Source organism: Macaca fascicularis, chromosome 7 (genome assembly GCF_037993035.2).
Source record: "Macaca fascicularis isolate 582-1 chromosome 7, T2T-MFA8v1.1".
NCBI lineage: Eukaryota > Metazoa > Chordata > Mammalia > Primates > Cercopithecidae > Macaca > Macaca fascicularis.
Genome location: NC_088381.1, coordinates 119,746,905 through 119,767,698, shown reverse-complemented (window position 1 = coordinate 119,767,698; position 20,794 = coordinate 119,746,905). Strand labels below are relative to the sequence as shown.

The 20,794-nt window shown below is 39.4% G+C and overlaps 1 protein-coding gene across 8 annotated transcripts in view; it reads right to left on the bottom strand.

The window, feature by feature from the left end:
* GNG2 (G protein subunit gamma 2) overlaps positions 1-20,794 on the bottom strand; it is a 127,565-nt gene that overhangs the window by 94,959 nt on the left and 11,812 nt on the right. For 2 of the 8 annotated variants that reach the window (XM_045396416.3, XM_045396412.3), the window contains exons 1-3: positions 18,930-19,105; positions 7,195-7,365; positions 1,541-1,581 (exon numbers count right to left, since the gene is read on the bottom strand). The gene's annotated coding sequence lies outside the window, so the exon portion shown is untranslated. Of the gene's footprint in view, positions 1-1,540; positions 1,582-7,194; positions 7,366-18,929; positions 19,106-20,794 lie in introns of those variants that run through there. The other 6 variants (XM_045396415.3, XM_015453784.4, XM_045396414.3 and 3 more) reach the window with 4 other exon arrangements.

Genomic DNA, 20,794 nt, shown 5'->3' with positions numbered 1-20,794 from the left:
CCACCACACCCTGCTCCCACCTTACTAAGCTGGACACAAGCACCTCCTTCTTTACACACTTTTCTCCTCTGTGAGACTGAACAACTCTGGGCCAAGGCCTGTGTATTTTTCATGTTCATATTCCCAGTATCTGGCATGCATTCTTTTGTCCATTCATTCAACAGTTTTATTAAATATATAACAAGTGCCAGACACCTTGCTATATGCTGGAGGCAAATGGTTAGGAAGTTATTTGCTATTCTGGCTCTCGCAGAGCTTGTATTCTTGAAAGGGAGGCAGATGGCTGGATGAGTGTTTGTGGTGAAACAGGAAGGTCCATCAGAGGATTGGGAGCTTTGTTTTGTTTTATGCTTGCATGTTTCCAGTATATTCAAAAGTGAAGAAATGTCAAAAACAGGTTTCAAAAATTATGGCATATTCTGAATGTTTACATTTGACAGAGTTGTATGATGAAGGCCATTGTTTCATTGTCAGTACATCTCTGACAGATCACCTCATTTGGAGATATCCAAAGTCCAAATTTGCAAACCTTATAAACATGAGTTGAGGAAAATTGATCCTCTTATCCTAAGGAAGGTCTGATACCTAGTCTACATGAAATAAATACCTGCTGAATGCATAAATGGATGGATGATTAGCTCCAGTAAAGCAAATCAGGTTATGAGTAGGTTTTATTTTTTATTAGCATTTGCTGTATTCCCTAAACAGTTATGGAAATAAACAATTAAAAGCCTAACAATTCAACAAGTGTCCATAATCCAATGGGGAAAGAAGAGAAGTAGGTAGAGGTATAAATGAAACAATTCCAGCCACGAGTTGACAACTGTTGAAATTGGGTGATGGAGATGTAGGAGTTCATTATATTATTCTCTCTACTTTGGTATATGCTTGGCATTTTTCATAATGAAGTTACATTTTAAAATGTGGAGGGGAATCTAAGTCATTGACTACAGGAAACTGTGTATCTTGGAGTAGGCAAACACATTATCACCCGTCTAGGATTATGGTTACCTTTCAAGTCTACAACAAGATTCAAATGCTATAGCTAGTTCCGAAAGCTAAGTAAGCTTCTTCAAGATGAAACCCCTACAGCATTAGATTGACCTTTTGTTGTTGTTGTTGCTGCTGCTGCTGCTGGAAAAGCCCTTACAATGTTTACAAACATCTGTTAAGAACAGGGTTTACTTTTCTCTGACCTAATCTGCCTTATCTGAGGTTTTATCTTGCACAGGGTATGCCCTCAATGTCTGCCACCTATTAATTATGTTTGTGCCATAGGGATACATTCTGTTAAGGCAGCAGCCTCAAAGGCTCTCCAACTCAGGTTTTTAGAAGAAAATGAAAAAATTCTGGATGAAAATCAATTTTAAATATTATTTCTTTAAATCCTGAAGTCGTGTCACTATTGATAAGGACTCTATGACTGTTTCTTTCAATAAAACATCACATGTTTTCATCTATAGACCACTTAACATTTTTTTTCCTCTTTAAGTTCTGGTTAAATTCAAGATTCTAGAAGAAAATATGTCAGAATTCTTACCTCTTCAGCTCCTAAAGCCTGAGGCTCACTGGCAGATCTGGCTGTTGAGAAAGCAGAGAGAAAAATGAATTTTTTAAAAGGAAAAATAACATGATACACAAGAGCTGGATGAGCAGAAGGAATGAAGTTTCTGACACGGGGGTGGGTGGTAATGACAGTATAGTTAAAAGGGCAGGAGGTCTCACAGGTTTACGTTTCAGAGCCTAGAAATGAACCTTTTATTAACTCTTTTCCTTTTAAGAAATAGATTTGTGAAATTGGAGTCCCTTTCTTTGTGAAATCCCCTAGCGTGCAAGAAAACACGAAAACACAAAGCGCCCACTTAGGAAACTAGACGAAGCAGAGTTCTTGGTGGGAGAGGCTGTATACCAATGGAATGAATAAGAACCATCTTTCCTTCTGACCTAACCTAATTTGCTCCGAGCAGGACCAAAGCAGCAGAGACCAACACAGTCTTGTTCCAGGTATTAGGAACAGAGTTTGAGTGCATACAGTTTGTGTGTATCTGGCCCTTTAGGAGGGTGGAGAGGACACGTTGGTGGTTATAAGAGTATCTTTGGCACTCAAAGCTTCAAAAGGCTGTTTGGAAGTAGAAGACACCTATGCCCTTAGCCACTGATGACCTCTGTGGCTATCGAGCAGAGGTGGCCTACTTTTGTCCAGTGCCGCGTGTGGTTCCTACGGAAGAAAGTTCCTGCGTAGATGAGCTTCTTTATTCCTGAAAAGCTCTAGAGCGCTCAGCTCAAAGGGAATTGCTAAAGCCTCAAGGAACACTTTCCCATTCCTATTTTGCTGTGTCTGAGAACAAAGAGATATCTCACATCTAGAATATTATGAATGAGGGTGGAACTCAGATTCACAAGGGGTTCTAGGACCAAATGAACATCAGTATCTCCAGAGGCCTCACATTACTTGAGACTGGCATGTGTGCTACAATGTCAACCCAACCAATTATATTCCCAGACTACCATAGGGGCCATACATTTTTAAATAGGCTAAAGTTATTAGAAAATCATTATCTCATGATTAATGACAGCAAAAAGGAGAAAAAAAAAAAAAAAAGCCAAGGGCTAAAAACAACTTATTTTCAGAGAATGAACCCTAGAGTAACAAAGACTAGGTGCGACACGCAAAATAAGCCCGTTCAAGGGGGTTCTGGACCCGGCACTCATTTGTTATTGGTGATAGTGGAAGCTGGCACAACTTCTCTCGAAAGCCGTCTGGTCTTGTTTATCAAGAGACCCAAATATGCTCTCAGTCATTGTTTTAGTGATGCCACTCCATGACTTTAACCAAAACAAACCCAAAATGTGGACAAAGAAGAATTATCAAGGTGTTAGAAATAGCCTAAATATCAATAATTCAACCTATTAAGTAAAACAAAAATTCCACATGATAAAATTTTAAAACAACGAATACAAGAAATTTAAATGGGCCAGGTGCAGTGGCTCACATCTGTAATCCCAGCACTTTGGGAAGCCAAGGAGGGACGAACACTTGTGTCTGGGAGTTCGAGACCAGCCTGGGCAACATAGTGAGACATGTTCTCTACAAAAAAAGTCAAAAGTTAGCCAGGCATGTTGACGCACACCTGTGGTCCCAGCTACTTGGAAGGCTGAGGTGGGAGGATAGCTTGAGCCCAGGAGAGTGAGGCTGTAGTGAGCCATAATCATGCTACTGTACTCTAGTCTGGGTGACAGAGTGAGATGCTGTCTCAAAAAAGAAAAAAAGCTTTAAATGATGAAAAAATGCATTTTATATTCTCTTTTTACTTAACTTTATTTTAAAATTAATAAATACTGTTACTTTAGAAAGTAACTTAAAATAAGATTACTTTATTATAAAGTAAAAAGAATATAAAATGCATTTTTGTCATTTAAATTTTAAAGTAAAAATATAAAATATTACATATAGTGTGAACTCAACGATTTTCTAATATACATATTTACATATATTAATATTTTTAAATATATATTTTCTATGTCAATATATTTTTCTAATATATACGTACTAACATATATATTATATACATACATACATATGTTGTATTATATAACACATTTTCTAGTATAATTATACACAGTATCTTTATAATACATAAAGACTAGAAGAAAATACATCAAAATATAAACAATATGTTTCCTCTGTTCAATAGAATAACCAAAGTGGCAGAAATTGCTAGATATATCCCAACATCTGCTCTTGTCTTCTTCCATGGTTTTAATAGAATTCTAAGCTAAGCACCTACATATCAATAATAGTTACCTTCCCCAACCTCCCTTGCTGCTAGGTATGTGGCCATGTGACAAAATTCAATGGTACAGCATCAAAAGTGGTATGTGTAACTTCTGGGTCAGAGCTTCCCCTTCTAACTTCTTCCATCCTGCCCGTTATAGCAGAGCCTTTATGGCAAGCCACATTAGATGACGAAAGTGAGAGAAACCTCATAGGAATGATAGAACAACAGGATAGAAGGAGGCTGGGTTCCTGCATGATCTTGTGGAGCATAGCTACCTTGCCAGTCCTGGGCCATCCACATCTGGATTGTCACATTAAAAAGAAGTAACTTCTAACTTATGTTAGCCACTGTGAACTCAGGCCTCTGTTACATGTAGTTCAACTAACAATTTAATTAATAGATGGGGCCATTTTTATTTTTTCTTTCAAATTTTCAATAATTTCCACATTTTTCAATAATCAGTATGAATTACTTTGCTGATCCGAAAAAAACTAAGTTTTGTTTACTAATGTTAAGAAAATTAAACATAGTATAAAGTTTGGGCAACATGTGCCTTCTTTCCACATAGGATAGGAAAAACGAAATCTATAGTTTAAAAAGTTCTGCTTTAAAATCTGATTGAGGCATACTCTAAGCAGTAAAACTTTAGTCAATGCATTATAATTATTCATTACAGAGGATACCCAGACTTTTTTTTTTTTTTTTTGAGACAGGGTCTTGCTCTGTCACCCAGGCTGGAATGCAGTGGTGTGAACGTGGCTCACTGAAGCCTCAACTTCCTGGGCTCAAGCCACCCTCCTGCATCAGCCTGCCAAGTAGTAGCTGGGACCACAGGTGCACACCACAACGTCCAGCTAATTTTTTTTTTATTTTCTATAGAGACAGGTGTCTCTACATTGCCCAAGCTGGTCTCAAACTCAGGAGTCAAGCAATCCTCCTGCCTCAGCCTCCCAAAGTGCTGAGATTACAGGCATGAGCCAATACACCCAGCCAGACTATTTTTTTCTTTTTTCTTTTTAGATGAAGTTTCGCTCTGTCACCCAGGCTGGAGTGCAGTGGTGTAATCTCGGCTCACTGCAACCTCCTCCTCCCAGGTTCACGCCATTCTCGTGCCTCAGCCTCCCAAGTAGCTAGAACTATAGGCGCTCGCCACCACGTCAGGCTAATTTTTTGTATTTTTAGTAGAGACGGGGTTTCACCGTGTTAGCCAGGATAGTCTCGATCTCCTGACCTCATGATCCGCCCCACCTCGGCCTCCCAAAGTGCTGGGATTTCAGGCGTGAGCCACAGTGCCTGGCCCCAGACTTCTTGAAGTGAATTTAGTAATAGTCTTCAAAACAGATTTGTGTGTACACTCATACCTTTAATTTAAGGGTGCTGTTGGTTCTTCACATGGAATCATACTGGATTTCTCCTACAGTAATTCCACTGGCCCATGAATTTGGTTGACTGTCCATCAACCAAGTATATGCTTTGATTTTATTTTCCTTTGGAGTAGTAATAGATTTGGCAGAGCTCACATAACCTTCCTGGTCTCCTTTGTGTCCCACAGGTCTGCATTATAAGATGACTGTCCAAGATAAAGGAGTCATACCTAGTCCATAAAATAGAGAAACGATATCTTGCCTACTTGGGAATCAGATCTGAAACAATGGCCTCATTAAAACCAGCCTCTAACCATATTAGAATAATATGCTGAGATCATTTAAACTTGCAATAATGTTCATCAGCAGCATTTGATGCCTTTTAGAGGATCATTAAAACCTTGTGCAGAGGCACACAAGACACTCCACAAGGTTGACCTTAGAGACTTACATGAAGTCATATATCAGAGAAAGAAACTATTTTCCCCAAGAGAATGCCAAATGATCCTTTTCTCCCTTGTGAACCACAATATCCAACACTAATATGACTAACCTATATTCAATAACAAAGGCAGGATGCCAGGGTTTCTTCACTTCCCTCTCAGAATGACTGTGCCAGTACATTCTTGAGAAACCCCTTCACTCTCTCCTGCAGTAGGCAAATTGAAGCTAATAGTCAAAGCTCTGAATTCTGTTTCTCTCCCCCTCTTGCCTTTGCAGGAACATAAGCAAGCCAACTCAACAGGCCTAATTACCATGGTAACAACATGCACCGTGATTATGAGTGTGTTTGTTTTTTAAAATGACTCACAGATTGTTCCCCAAGAAGCCCCAGACACACAGGTTTCTGGCTGGTTTATAAAATCCATCTGAAGTTTTCTTGCACATATCTTGTGCCTATTATCATAACTGGTGTGATGAAGAGAGATTCATCAAATATGCCTTTCTCCTTAAGGATGAAAAAACCCATTTTGTTCTTTAAACACTCCAAGATTAATCAATTTAAACCTCAGGTTTATAATGAAATTAATTTGAGTTTGTACACTGGAGATAATTAATCTGTTCCTAATTTAAATAATTAAGGTATTTCATAATGTGGTTTTAGAGACCCAAATGAAATAATCAGGTGAAATAAACTTAGTGAAAAATATAAAATAAAACAGTCTAAATCTACAGTATTTCATAATGTGGTTTTAGAGACCCAAATGAAATAATCAGGTGAAATAAACTTAGTGAAAAATACAAAATAAAAGTCTAAATCTATGGGTACATGACCACATGTAAAGTGTTATAAAAGAATAGATGTCAGTCTTAATACCAAGACGTTTTCAAACAAATCTATAAAACAACAGCATTTATTTTTAAAATGCAAACATGAAAGAGTCCAGACATTTGGAGAACTGTGGACTACTTCCACTCATCTATTCAATAAATATCATTTTAGACCCTCTATGTACTAAGCACCATTGTTTATAACTGGAACATCACAATAGGGCTTAGGGAAGACTATGTTCTCACGGGAGGCAAAGGCCATGGGCATGGCTCAGTGCATTATCTTCTCTTAGGGAGCTCCTTTGCTTCACAAGGCACCATTCTGGGTAAGGTTATCAGTGAGAGGGAACATTACCTAATGATTATACCAGGCCTGGAGTTCAGAGTCCTAACATCGGCATCACAGTGGACTCCCTCAAAACAAACAAAACATATATATGCTAGTAATTTTAATATGTTGATTTCTTCTGTGTGAAGTGGAAATAGACCCTATTTTAAAAGAAATTTAAATGGAATTTATATAAATCTATTTCACTTAAATCCCTTGATGCTAACATATAATACATTACACACACACACACACCACACACACAGACACACACACAAAATAGTCATTTAAAATTACTATATTCAAATATCTACTGTACTGTAACCAATAATATATTTTTTCTCTAGAGTTTGAAGGGCAAACCAGATTGTTTGAATCCGTATAGGCTAGGTTATATTGTGGCAACAACTCAAAAACTCTCTGGCTTATTTGAGCAAAGCTTATTTCTCACTTTCTCTCCATGTCTACTGCGGTTTGGCAAAGATGATCTTTGTGTTGTCTTGACTGTTCGACCCAGGCTTAAGAGTGCAGAGACCACTTCTATCCTTCAACCATGGCACTCACATGCTGGTTCTCATGGCTTCTTCCAGGAAGTGACACACCTCGCTTCTGTTCACTGCACCTGCCAAGGCAAGGCATGTGGTCACACCTAACCAAAGCAGACTGGGAAGTGGAAGCCTATCCTGAGTTGGAAAGGAAAACTGGAGATATTGATAGCCAAGCACATGGATTCCTGAACAAATAGCACAAACCCAGACTAACACTTCATGAAGCCAAAACGACATCCGATGATAATAGGCTTCCTTCGGGGATGCTTTATTCCAAGGTCTGAGCACCTATGATTAATGTTGGGCCATAGCAATCATTTCTGCAGAATTTGGTGCAAATCCCTTGGATAGAATAAAAGATAGTCTACTGCAGACTTGTGGTAACAATAACTTATACTAATAATAGATTCATTTTGAATAACGACGTTACAATTCAGGCACCTTGCTAAGTAAACATTTCACATTTATTATGTAATTTTCTCCTGACAGTTTTGTGAAGTAGATATCATCTTATTTCCCATTTTATAGATGAAGAAGCTGAGGCATAGGAAGCTTAGGAAACTTGCCCAAGTAATTCTGACTCTAAACCAATATCCTTTAACTACTATGCTCTCCTACGTGCTATCTTTGAATGTTACTTTTCCACACTTCAGTATTTTATGATTATTTTAAGATGAATAAGACTAGTTGGACCATATATATATATGTATTTTTTTTTTTTTTTTGCCTAGGACTTTTCACCTCTACTTAAATTTTTCTTATTTTAATTTTAAAAGTCATAAAACTATTTAATATCAACTTTTTTCCAAAGAAAAAAATAAAAATGTCGGCCGGGCGCGGTGGCTCAAGCCTGTAATCCCAGCACTTTGGGAGGCCGAGACGGGCGGATCACGAGGTCAGGAGATCGAGACCATCCTGGCTGACACTGTGAAACCCCGTCTCTACTAAAAACTACAAAAAACTAGCCGGGCGAGGTGGCGGGCGCCTGTAGTCCCAGCTACTCGGGAGGCTGAGGCAGGAGAATGGCGTGAACCCGGGAGGCGGAGCTTGCAGTGAGCTGAGATCCGGCCACTGCACTCCAGCCTGGGTGGCAGAGCGAGACTCCGTCTCAAAAAAAAAAAAAAAAAAGAAAGAAAAAATAAAAATGTCAGTGAAATGTCTTAATGCCCATATACAGCAATGTTCCCTAAACACAACCATCATTCATGAGGTTTAAAAAAATGGCAAAGGATCAATTAGTTTTCCTAAATAAAGCCTCTATAATGAAAGAAAATGAAAGTGAGGGTTTTTTTTCGGTTTAAATTTTTTCACAATTTTTCTTATATGGTTCTAATATATAAGATATATATATATCAGATAAATACTCTCCTTAAACAGAGCTCTGTTGGCAAAGTCTAGAATTAACTTACTTTCCTGTCTAAAAATGCAAATCTAAGAGTAGGAAGCACTCCATCATTTATTTAAAAAAGTACTCCTACCATTAATGCTTAGTCTGTTATGATGAACATGCACAGAAATACACCTTAGAGACAAGTAGTCAAAACACTGTAATGACAGCAGTTCCACTGAAATTTCCCTTTTTCACTATTGCTGCTTCACATGCATAGCCTCTGAAATATAATGCCAAAGTAGGAGGTAGCAACCATAAAGAGACTGTAACAATAATGGAACTGTATATGCTGCCTCCGGAGCTGGAAAGTGGAAACTATTTTCTAAATAACTCATAATCAGAAATTCCAGAGATGATCCATTCTTCTTTACAGGTACTGTAGTCAACAAAATACCTACCTCTCTAGAGAAAACAAGGTTCTCATTTAAGTTTGACAGATACTATACACAGAACACTTGGCGTCTCTAGCTCATTACTTGGCCCAGGGTAGATTTTTACGTAGACCAAATTGATTTAAATGACCAGTCAGGAAAATTCAATTTAATTATATATATATATATTTTATAATGCAGAAATGCAGGGCTGGTTGTCTAAATTAAATGGCATTCTTATTGCTTTATAGGACCTGATATATTTCCTTCTGGAATATTTTGTTTAGGAGGTTATTCTTCACTTTGCCTAGCTTCCTCCAGTCTGTGTTTTTTGCCAGGATTCTTCCTCTGGCCTACCTGGATCATTGCTAAAAACAAAAACAAGTTTTTAAAAAATATATATATTTTCTTTTGGGTTCAAGGGTACATGTATAGGTTTGTTATATAGCCAAAAACAAGGCTTTTGTTCATGTTTTTCTCAAAAGGAAATGCGTGGAAACTCTGTTCAATTCAATGTTGTATGATATTGCTCAGTTATTTAAGCTTTTTAGCCTTGATATCTCCACTTATAAAATGGGAATAATAATAGTGGCCAACTCTATTGACTGTCTACCCACTAACCCCCTCTTCCTTGCTAACAGAACCAGACTCTTTTGCTGGGGTTTGATGACTTTGTTTTTCAGAGGCTGGGCTGCTCCATGGCCTCAGGAGGAAACTCTTAAATTAGCCAATCACAGTGGTTCTGTCTGCCTACTTACTCATACATAGAGCATGTGAGTTGTGAGGGGAAATTCCACTGGACACAGATTTTCTGTGACTTTAAGAAGCGCCATGGCAGGGCAAGGTAGCTCGGGCCTGTAATCCCAGCACTTTGGGAGGCCGAAGTGGGTGGATCTGTTGTGCTCAGGAGTTCAAGACCAGTCAGGGTAACACGGTGAAACCCCATCTCTACTAAAATACAAAAATTAGCTGGGCATGGTGGCACGCACCTGTGGTCCCAGCTACTCAGGAGGCTGAGGTGAAAGGATCAGCCCTCCCACTGCAGGCTGAGGCTGCAATGAGTCATGATCATGCCACTGCACCCCAGCCCGGGCAACAGAGCGAGACCCTGTCTCAACAAACCAAAAAGAGCCACATAACAAATCAGCCGCCCCTTGATATGCCTCTACGTATGAAATATGCCTTTAATTCCAAAATTGTAGCAGCCATGTCCACACAGTGACGGGAAATCAACCTGCTGAAGGTGTCACAGTAGGAGGAAGGGAAGAATCCAGGTTGCTAAAGACATTATCCAGCTACCACATAAGTAACTCTGAAGCTACCCTCCTTTCAGAGGTCTTGGGATCAATTTCCTATTGTTTACACCATTTTTGTAGGGCATTCCTTTACCAGCAGCCAGAAATATCCTGATAGAAAAATAGTGACCTTATTTCATAGGGTTATTTTAAAAACTAGCTAAAACAGTAATGTATATAAAGTATCCAGCACAAACTGAATGCTTAATAAATGCTCATTCTCAACTTAATTCTTGACGTATGTTCATCTTCACTTATTCAAACTAGTTAATGCTTTCTTTACTCTGTGTGGTCTGAATGACTCCTCTAGGAGGTTTTCCCTGGTTCCCCAAAACAGAATTAAGGGCAGAAGTGATTGCTTTCTCCTCTTTATTCAGATAAAGATAATATCAGGTACCTAAGGTTATTTTAAACAATAAGAACAGTATTTAATTCAGACAAGTAGTGTAGTGCTGATTGCAGTGTACAACAAAAAAAATGTAATAAACAGAGTAGTCTTCCTGACTGTGTAAATCAATTTGAACTAAATAAAATCCAACCCAGATCAAGTAATCAACACAGCAGCCAAGTGTTCTGCATTTGGAGTCCACAAAGTTTATTGAAAAGCTGCTTTCTGTAGGGAAAAGACATATTTTGTAGATTACAGTACATGCATGTGAAGAAGGACACATGTCCTCTGAAATTTCAACTGATCCTTATTTCAGAAAGGCACCTGCACCTTCTGCTCAAAACCTTCTCCACAAGCCCCCTTCACCCCAATATCTTTACATGGCTGACTCCTCAGCATCGTTTTGTTCTCAACTCAAATGTCACCTTTTCAGAGACACCCTTCAGGGATTACTCAATGAAGTAATCTCCCAATTACCCCCGCCAGCATAGGCACAGTCCCCACCGTTCAATCTGTTTCTACTTCAATCCATCAAAGCACTCACTGCTACTTGATATTTTATTTTATTGTAAGTCATTTCTGTCAATGGGTTCCAATCCTGGTTGATTCTGATTTAATTACTCTGTGGTGAGGTTGGGACATAGATATTTTTTTCAAAGTACCCACTCAGTGATTTCTAACATGCAGTTAGATTTAAAAACCACTGGTTTCTGTGTTTATTGAATCTCTCCCAATTCTCGAATGGAAGTTTCAAGAAAACAACTGGACAGTTTTGTTCATCCTAATCTCCCTGGCATCTTGAAGAGCACGTGGCACACTGCAGACGTTAAGACTTAGAACAGATTGACTAATTGTATTGTAATTATATTTCTGTATTTGTCTGTTTTCCCCATGAGTCTGTGAGCTCTTAGAGGACAAGTACTATGTCTAACACACTCTGCATCAAAAACTGAGTCACTCAAGAATGTTCACTAAATAAATGAATGATAAACAAACTGCATTTTGTGGTATAAGGAAGACAAAGATGAAACCAAATGTGACCGCTGTCCTCAAAGAGACTGGAGTGTGGTCAAAAAAAAAAAAAAATGCAGATTGCTGTTATACACACTAGAATGAGCTAGATGCTGTGATGAAAGAACAAAAGATTTCAGAGGAGGCATTGTTTTCTATTGGGGAAAAAAGGGAAGAAACCAAGGGAGGCTTCATGAAAGAGGCAGCATTTGAACTGAGCTTTACAGGACAGATGGAATTTGGTTATTCAGAGAAGTAAGACTGTGGGGAAGAAGTATGGAAGGGGAAGCAGGAACTAACCTATCCCAGGCAGAGAGAAAAGAACTCAAAAAACAAGTCAGCCCAGCTGGAGGTTAGGAGGGCCTGAACTAAGACACTGCCGATAAACATGGAAAAGAATCAGTATGAAGATATTTTCCCAATCACAATTGCAAAGGGCTATACAACTTCCTGCAACTAGGGGTGCTTGCTGAGGAAAATAGTGAAGTTGAATTATCATAACTGAGGTAATGAGAAATGGGGTGTCATTAACAGTTACAAAATCAGGTGAGGAGCTGGTTTTGAGGAGTGGGAAAGGTGATGGTGAGCACGGTTTTGGACATGTGAGTTTCAATTTCTGTGGGTTGGATGTTCTGGTGAATTTGCAGGCAGCTTGCTGTGCAAGCTGAGAGAGGAGGTGAGAGATCAGGATGCTTAATCAGATTTGGGACTGACCCACACAGAAACAATGACTGAAATCACAGGACAGAATTTGATTAAGGGAGAGGGAGAAATTAAATGGCCAAAGACTCGTATCTTGAGAACACTCATATTTGGGGACAGGAACTGAAGTTAGTGAAGTTGGAGCCCTCAGAGAGGTAGGAGGAAATTTGTTTCATGTACTTCTTAATTACTCTGTGTGAGTATGGAAAAACTGAGCATGCTTACAGGCAAAGAGGAAAGGACCAAGAAAGAGAAGAAACTAAATATGTAGGACAGAATTATTGTCACAACATGATCCCTTAGAAAGTAAAAGGGAATGGTATAGAGAGTCCAAGTAGAGGGTTTACTCTTGGCTTGAAGGAAAGACGGTGTTAATTTGACTTAGGAAGAAGAGGAGAATGAATGATGTGAATGATGCAGATGTTTCTGTCCCCCTACATATTCATATGTTGGAACCTGATCCCCAATGCAATGGTATTAGGACGTGAGGCCACCTTTGGAAGTGATTAGGTCATGAGTATGGAGTCCCATGCATGGGATTAGTGCCCTTATAAGAGAGACCGGAGGGAGCCAGCTGGCCCCTTTTGCCACGTGGGGACACACAGAAAGTGATGTCCATGGCCTTTGCCAGACATCAAATCTGCCAGCACCTTGATCTTGGACTTTCCAGCCCATAGAAGTGTTAAAAAAAAAAAAAAAAAAAAAAAAGATTTCTATTGTTTCTGGGTTACCTTATCTTTGGTAATTTGTGACAGCAATTCAAATGAACTAAAATAAAGGAAAACACGGGGGAAATTTTGAGGTGGTAAGAATGAGGTTGAGGAAGTCTGTAATATGTGCCTTCTCAGAAAGACAAAAGGTGAGGTCACTTCTAATGAATAAAGGCAGTAGGGACTTGGTTGAATGGTTTCCATTGAAAATGCACAGCAGAGAGTGAAAAGTGAACTACAAAAGGAAGAAGGAAGGATTTTGAAAGAACAGCAATGGCCCTCGGAGATGTAGTGAATCTGAAGTAGAACCAGTCAGCCCAGTTTTCAGCCCCTCTCCTCTACCTCTGAGTGCTGGGTTCTGGGAAAAGGATCAGGGGAATGCCTGACCCCACACCCGGGCTGGCCAGGGAGCAAAGGAAGGCCAGGGAACAGGGAAGAAGTGGTCAAGAGACTGGTTTTTCAAAGCCTTTTCATTAACAGCTTGACTGTTTACACATATTTGCCAAGAGATAAAGGGGCTGATCTTGTCTTATCTTGAGCCTCTGTATACAGTGGTACTACTTCTAAGAAACGTGTTATCACTAAAGTTTGAGAATTGAGCTCCCTTTTTTATTTTCAGTGTTTAATGAAGTCCTCTAGAGACTGTCTGAACATTGACTCCCACTAAATACAACTTGTTGTCTTTAACATAAGAATTTTCAAGAACCATATATTTACAGATATCTCTAATACTCTTACCTGAAAATTTAAATCTCTATTCCACAGTGGCAGCCTTTACACCTGAACAAGTGTGTACACAGAAACTCCATATTTATATAGGGTACTAAATGTAAACAGTCTACTCTTTTTTTTTAAACAAAATATTTTAGTCTTACAAACAATTTTAAATGTGATAATGTATAAAGACTTTGCTCTAATATGGAGGTAAGTGAAATGGAGTTTTAACTGGGAGGTAAAGAATTAATGAACTGTGCAACTCTAAATTCCAGGCCTATTTTATTATCCCTTATGAAGAGGTCGATATAGGCTGGGTCAGCCCCAGATCATTTTTAGCTCTACCATTCTAGCATGTCCTAGGCCAGGGACTAAGTCCTTCATAAAATTTGCATTATATTTTTAATTGAAAAATAATAATTGTGTATATTTATGGGGTACAATGTGATGTTTTGAGACACGTATACATTGTGATGATCAAATCAGGCTAATTAACATAGTCATCATCTTGGGGGTGAGGGTGGGAGGGTGGAGACTAAATCTTAACACAGCTCTGCAACTCTCCTCTCCCCCCCAGATCTAGTAATGCCAGGCACCTGGGTTCTCCCAGTAATTGTAGAATGAATAGATGTGCACATTAAATAAAATTAGGGGTCATTATTTGCAAACTTCCCCCACCCCGACCCCCAGCACATGGACAAAGTGCATTACAGAAAGTTAACATTAATTATTCAGGAGCTCTTCAAACCGTGTAAGGTCAATATCTGCCCCCACACCATAAAGCTAAGATATTGCTGCTATTCAGTAGGGTCCCTGCTAATTGTTCTGCCCAACTCTCCTCAGCCTCACCATACCCTGCCTCACCAGTTTAAGGATAAGGAGTAAAATCTGTCATGGAAAAGGAAACAGAGGATTCATTATTTTTAAAAGTGAAATTTTGGTTAGAATCACATTTCATTAGTAGAAACTTGTTGTCTCAGAAACCCATTGTATTGTTTAACTACCATAGCCCCTCCCCACAAGTTAATGCTCCCCATTATAAAGGATTTGAGAGTAATTTAGTACTTTAATTTCTCCCCTCCCTTTCTGACCATGTACCTATTGAGCATTTTTCTCTGCTGAATGAGAGGGGACCAGAAAAGCACTGAAGAAACAGCTCTCCAGTGCCTCCGTAGTGGTAGCCTGGTCTAAGACTTGACCAGCAGAATCACTGGTGTGACCGTCTACAATAAAGGTTTGAATTTCACTATCAGGTTCTGGACATCACCAACTAGCAGAAACTAGGCACATTTTCTTACCCTCTCCTTTTGATTTCAAATGTTACTTTTGAGAGAAGTATTTTATCTGGGCAGGGATAATACTGTTGTATAAAGGACGTTAAATACAAAGATTATGATTATGATCTAATGACACGTTAAGTTAAAAGATCCCACCATTTGAAAATGTCTCCTTGAAAATCTGACTAAAAATTGGCAAAGATTCTCAACACAGTATTTCTGGGGAAAAACATCAGCAAGGAATATGAATAGACATTTTTCTAAGAAGATGCACAAATGGCCAATAAGCACAAGAAAAGATGCTCAACATCACTAATGATTAGGGAAATGCTAATCAAAACCACAAAGAGATACCACTTCATACCTCTTTGATAATGGCTATTATCAAAAACATAAATAAAAAGTAAATATTGATGAGAATGTGGAGAAAATGGAATCCTTGTTCATTGCTGGTGGGAATGTAAAATAGTGCAGCTGCTATGGAAAACAGTATGGCAGTTCCTCAAAAAATTAAATATATAATTACTATGTCAATTTCACTTCTGGGTTCCCAAAAGAAGTAAAAGCAGGGACTCTAACAGATATTTGTACACCCGTGTTCATAGCAGTATTATTTACAATAGCCAAAATGTGGCCCTGGGGCCATCAAAAGAGAGTAAACAAAGTATTGTCTATACATTCAATGGAATATTATTCAACCTTAAAGAGGAAGAAAATTCTAGCACATGCTACAACATGGATCAATCTCAAAGACATTATGCTAAGTGTATTAAGCCAGTCACAAAAGGACAAATATTGTATGATTCTACTTATATGGCATACTTGGTCAAATTCATAGAGACAGAAGTAAAATGGGGGTTTCCAGGAGCTAAGGAGGGAAAGAGAAGGTATTGATAAAGGGGTATAGAATTTCAGTTTTGCAAGATAAAAACAGTTCTGTGGATGGACGGTGGTGATGAGAGCACATCAATATACTCGCTACCACAGAACTGCATACTTAAAAAAATAGTTAAAATGGGAAATGTTATGTTATGTATATTTTATCACTATAAAAAAAGTCTCCCTAAACCTGTGAGGCAGTGGTAAAGGCCAAGAATATGCTAACTTTTCCTTATGTCACCAAGGAAGAAAAAATAACATTTGAGTATCTTCTATGTAGAAAGCACTCACTTATCCGCACACAAAAGCAAAAACAAAACAAAAGAAAAACTTTGATTATGTATTATTAGCCCTTCTTTACAATGAGGAAACTGAGGTTCCTAAGTTAATGTACCAAGTTAAGTAGTAAGAACCAGTGATAGGTTTCAAAGGCAGATCTATCTGCCTCCAAAGCCTGTGTTCTTTTCACTCCACAGTGTTTTCTCCTACCCACAGAAGTCTTTTATGAACAGGCTTTCTACTTTGACTATACAGCTTTTAGACTTAAAAGTTGGGCTTGCTTTCTGAAGCAGGCTAAACAAAGTCAGTCAACCAAACATATTCACTACATGCCCACCATATGAGGCCCAAGGCTGGCCATGAAATAATGGAGTCATGTTTCCATTCAGCCATTGGCCATATGGCAGAAAAAAAAAAAATAGTACAATTAAAATTTCAGTGTTGGTCTACTCCTCAACAGCCAGTGAATACCCCAAGAAAAATCATTATGTCTTTCAATATTCCATATGGCCAGAATAAGTGGAAATAGTTTCATTTTACAGCATAGAAGCATATTCATCTTTTTGCTAAACATTCTACCATCATAGTTACTGATCTGCTGTTACTCACTAATGTTCTGCTTCAAGCTGGAATTTAACAATTAAGAAATGTTTTGTGCTGTGCAGAAAATAGGCACCTCTTAGTTGTTTTCAGAAAGATAGCAGGGCCCTCTTGACTCTACTATGCCCGTTGGGCAAGGTTTCATTTTCTTACTCATGTGTGAAACACACACAGAAGAGTAATGCAGATTGTCTGTGCCTCCCCAAACAAAGCAGGGTGTTGGCATTATCTAGTGAATACAGCCTGCAGAGGAGTAAGTATCAAAGGGTAAGCCTGTCCTCATCCATGCAGCTCAGGTTACCAACTTTTTACTTCATTTCATGATGTACAGCTTGATTCTAGAACTCCACTGGGTCATTCTGGATCTAAGATCTACCCTAGGTCTCCTCTCTAAGAAGATGATCTTTACATATTTCCCTTTAGGATGCAAATAGGAAGCCGAACTGCAAAATCCATGTCACGACTTGTTTTGCCCACAAGTTTGATTAAATTCAGTAAATCCTTCAAGGAGTTCCATGGTTTCAATACCAGCAGTACTTTGTCTCTTAGGCACGGTGCAGGTTTACTTTAATGAGCAAAAAACCTCTGAGAAATAGACATTTTTTTTCTTTAGTAGCTATGAAAGCTTCCCATCTCTCAAAATGTGCTGCTACTCCACAGATTTTGAGAAGCCATATCGATTTCATAAAGATAGCATTAAAAACAGCCCTATAGCTCTTCACAAGTGAGAATGATGATAAACGAGGAGATACATATATACATGCCCTCTCAACTAGCATATTTGGTATTTAAGAACCTATGTTTCAAGAATTTGTGAGTGTCAAAATATTGACATTTTTGTTATTTTTACTCCAATATAAGCAGTTTTTTCCTCTTTCTTTTGAAAAATTATCTCCTTTCATTATAGAAACTCTAGAAAAAAAAACCCTTTTATCAATAACTACTTACTGCTTAACTATACTTTCTGTTGAAGATTAAAAAAATAGCTTAATTCTTTAAATCGTGCTACACCAGGGTATTAAACTCACCTATATATCCTGTCAGAGGAATCTCACAATCTCAGTTCTCATCTGCCAGACCTATTTAGTGTACTTTTACATATCATTCATAAATATGAACAAGCCATAGACCCAAGCTCTCATTAAGAACATTCTTGGCTCAAGAAAATCAAAGAATAAAAATCATGTTCTGGTTTTACTACTTCCGTCTATCTACAGCATATTCGTGTAAGGAAAGAACCCAGCTGCACTTTTTTATTTTGTCCCTCACCGAGGCTAGCATGCACCTTGACCTAGAGGTGAAGAAAACGCATATAAACATAAAATCCATACATATACTAGTATCTGATTCTGGACAAGTTACTGGCCTTAAACCCGCCACACTCCTTTGAACAAGGATGCAACTTTAGGATAAGACCTACTGGCAAATGATAGCTGTGCCTGAGGTTATCCTGAAAGCAGCTGCACAAGCTAAGGGAGGAAGACACTGTTTTTTTAATGGTAAATACTGCCCCTCACATACGCAATTCGAGCCTTTGTTGGCAAAATCTAAGTACAAAAGAATTTAACTCCCCCAAAAGCGAAATCACAGCCATTATTTTTGCAGATCAGAAGACATCCCAATGCAATGTGTAAGAAAGAGAATGCAATTAATATTTTACACCACTTACTCCCCTAAAACAAGGGGACTGCAAGGCTCCGATGACCAGACCACGGCTTCACAGCCCCAGATGGATTTCGACTCAGCCCTGGTTTTCTTCCGAGAGAACTATACAAACAGCTTCTTGTATTTAGCATGTTGCCCTGTCGAGTCATCAAATCTAAGCACTGATGATGAGGTTTTTTTTTAATCAAATGTGTCATAAATGTGGTCGTTCTCAAAGACCCTTCCAAAAGAATCTAATCATTTCCCCTAGTCCTGAAGCGATGTCTTTATCATCCCTTAGAAATCGGACCTTAAAATCACAGGCGACGGTCATTTTTCTCAATTAAAAACGAGCAACATGGAAAACGTTTCCTTTACCTTAGCTCCCGAGGCTTGGTCAGAGGAGTGTGGTTTTCCCCTGTCTCCGGAGCTGATCTGTGCAGGCGAGCTCCGGCGCAGCCCAGCCCAGCCCAGCCCAGCAGTAGTAGGAGTTGCCCACGGAGCGCGGCGGCAGCGTTGTGAGTATGTGTAGCGGCGGCTGCAGCCCAGGGACTAGTCCCCACCCAGCTTTGTCTTCAATCAACGTTCTCTCTACAGGAAGCAGCGCATCTCCCACTTCCTCCTCTTCTTGGTAGCTGTTAGCGGCTTGCTTCTTTTCCCTCTCATTTCCATTTCAGGGCTTACTCTGGTGGTTTTGTCTGCTCCTGGGCTGCTGACAGTGATTTGACTTTAATCCCCCTTCTCCCTTTGTTCAAGTCCCTCTGGTGCTGTCTGTTCCTTCCTTCCCCTTTTCTCATGGCCCCACCGTCACCTCCGCGACAGCTTCCACACACCGCTCAGTCGGCCCCCTTCCTGGCACACTGCCTGCTTTTTTAGCCTGAACTTGGCTTGTAGCTATTGTTGTTCTTGCTGTTGTTGTTGCTACTGCTGCTGCTGCTTTTTTGGGTCAACATCCCCTGGTCAGGTTCTGGCCCCCAAGATCCCACACCAGCCTCCACTGTTCCTCCTGATTTACTGTGGTCCCCATCAAGCCAGCTAGCTGGGAGCTTGCAGCTTGCAGCTTGCAGCTTCTCACTGCAGCATTTTTCTCAGTGGCCAACATTTCAGATGCTTCATTTCTCCAAGGTCCCACTACCACTGAGATCTTACTTAACCCACATGCTCAGAAAAGAATGGCCTGATAAGTATTCTTATGGGGCACGGGAACTAAACCAAGTTTGGCGATGCTACCTATAGGCCTAACAGTGAGGACTATTTCCAAAAGATTCTCATAGATGGGAAGGAATGAGGTGGTGCTGAATGCTACACATTCCCAACAGAGAAACTGAATATCCCTCTCCCCATCCCCCACACACTAGCAGGGCTGAAAGGACCCTCGCGATCCTCCAGTCCCTTCCCTTCATCTTAGGAGGTAATATCGTGGAACACACAAGGGTAGAGACTGCAAGCTGTTTGTCTGCCAGAATTTCAATCCAAGTTGCCATTACTGACTGTATGAACTTGGGCAAATTATTTAACGTCTATGTGCCTCAGTTTCCTCATCTGCAAAATGTAGTTGATGATAGCCATGCTCTACAGTGGAAACCTGAGGATTAAATGAGATGGTATACAAAATGCTAATAGTTCTGGGGACATAGGGAGTATTCGGCACATAATAACTCTTATTATTTTTAGAGGACATTGGGCCTCACATTCAGTAAGTGATTTCGGCAGTCAGCAGCCAAACCCTCACCAGTACTTGGTTTTCCGATTCCTCACTATTAGTATGTTCGCAACTGAACCCGGATGCCTTAATAACAATTTATTCAACGTGTGAGTCATTCTCCCCCCAGTACTAACACCAGGTACTTTGGGGAAGCTACAGATTAAACATGAGATGGGGGAAGGGGAATCCTGTTCTAGTGTCCAGGCAACACTATGGAGCTAAAAACAACAACAAAAAATCACTTTTTCTCAGGAATCAGTGCCTGGAAAGCTAATCTTGCCAGGCAACAGTTAATTCCCCAACTCCTCCTTTTTAATCCAGTCTTGCCTTAATCCTCCAGCAAGTAAACTAACAGGAAATGTTAGAAATCTAGGACTGATGGAGAATAACTCACCAGGTGAGCCTTCCAAACACACCGTGGGGACCACAGCACATTAACCTAGAAGGTACAGAATTTAATTTCTGTGAAATGTTCTGAGACAGTCCCAAAACACCCTTTGTTTCGATTTGATGTTCCATGAACAGAGTTTGCTTATTT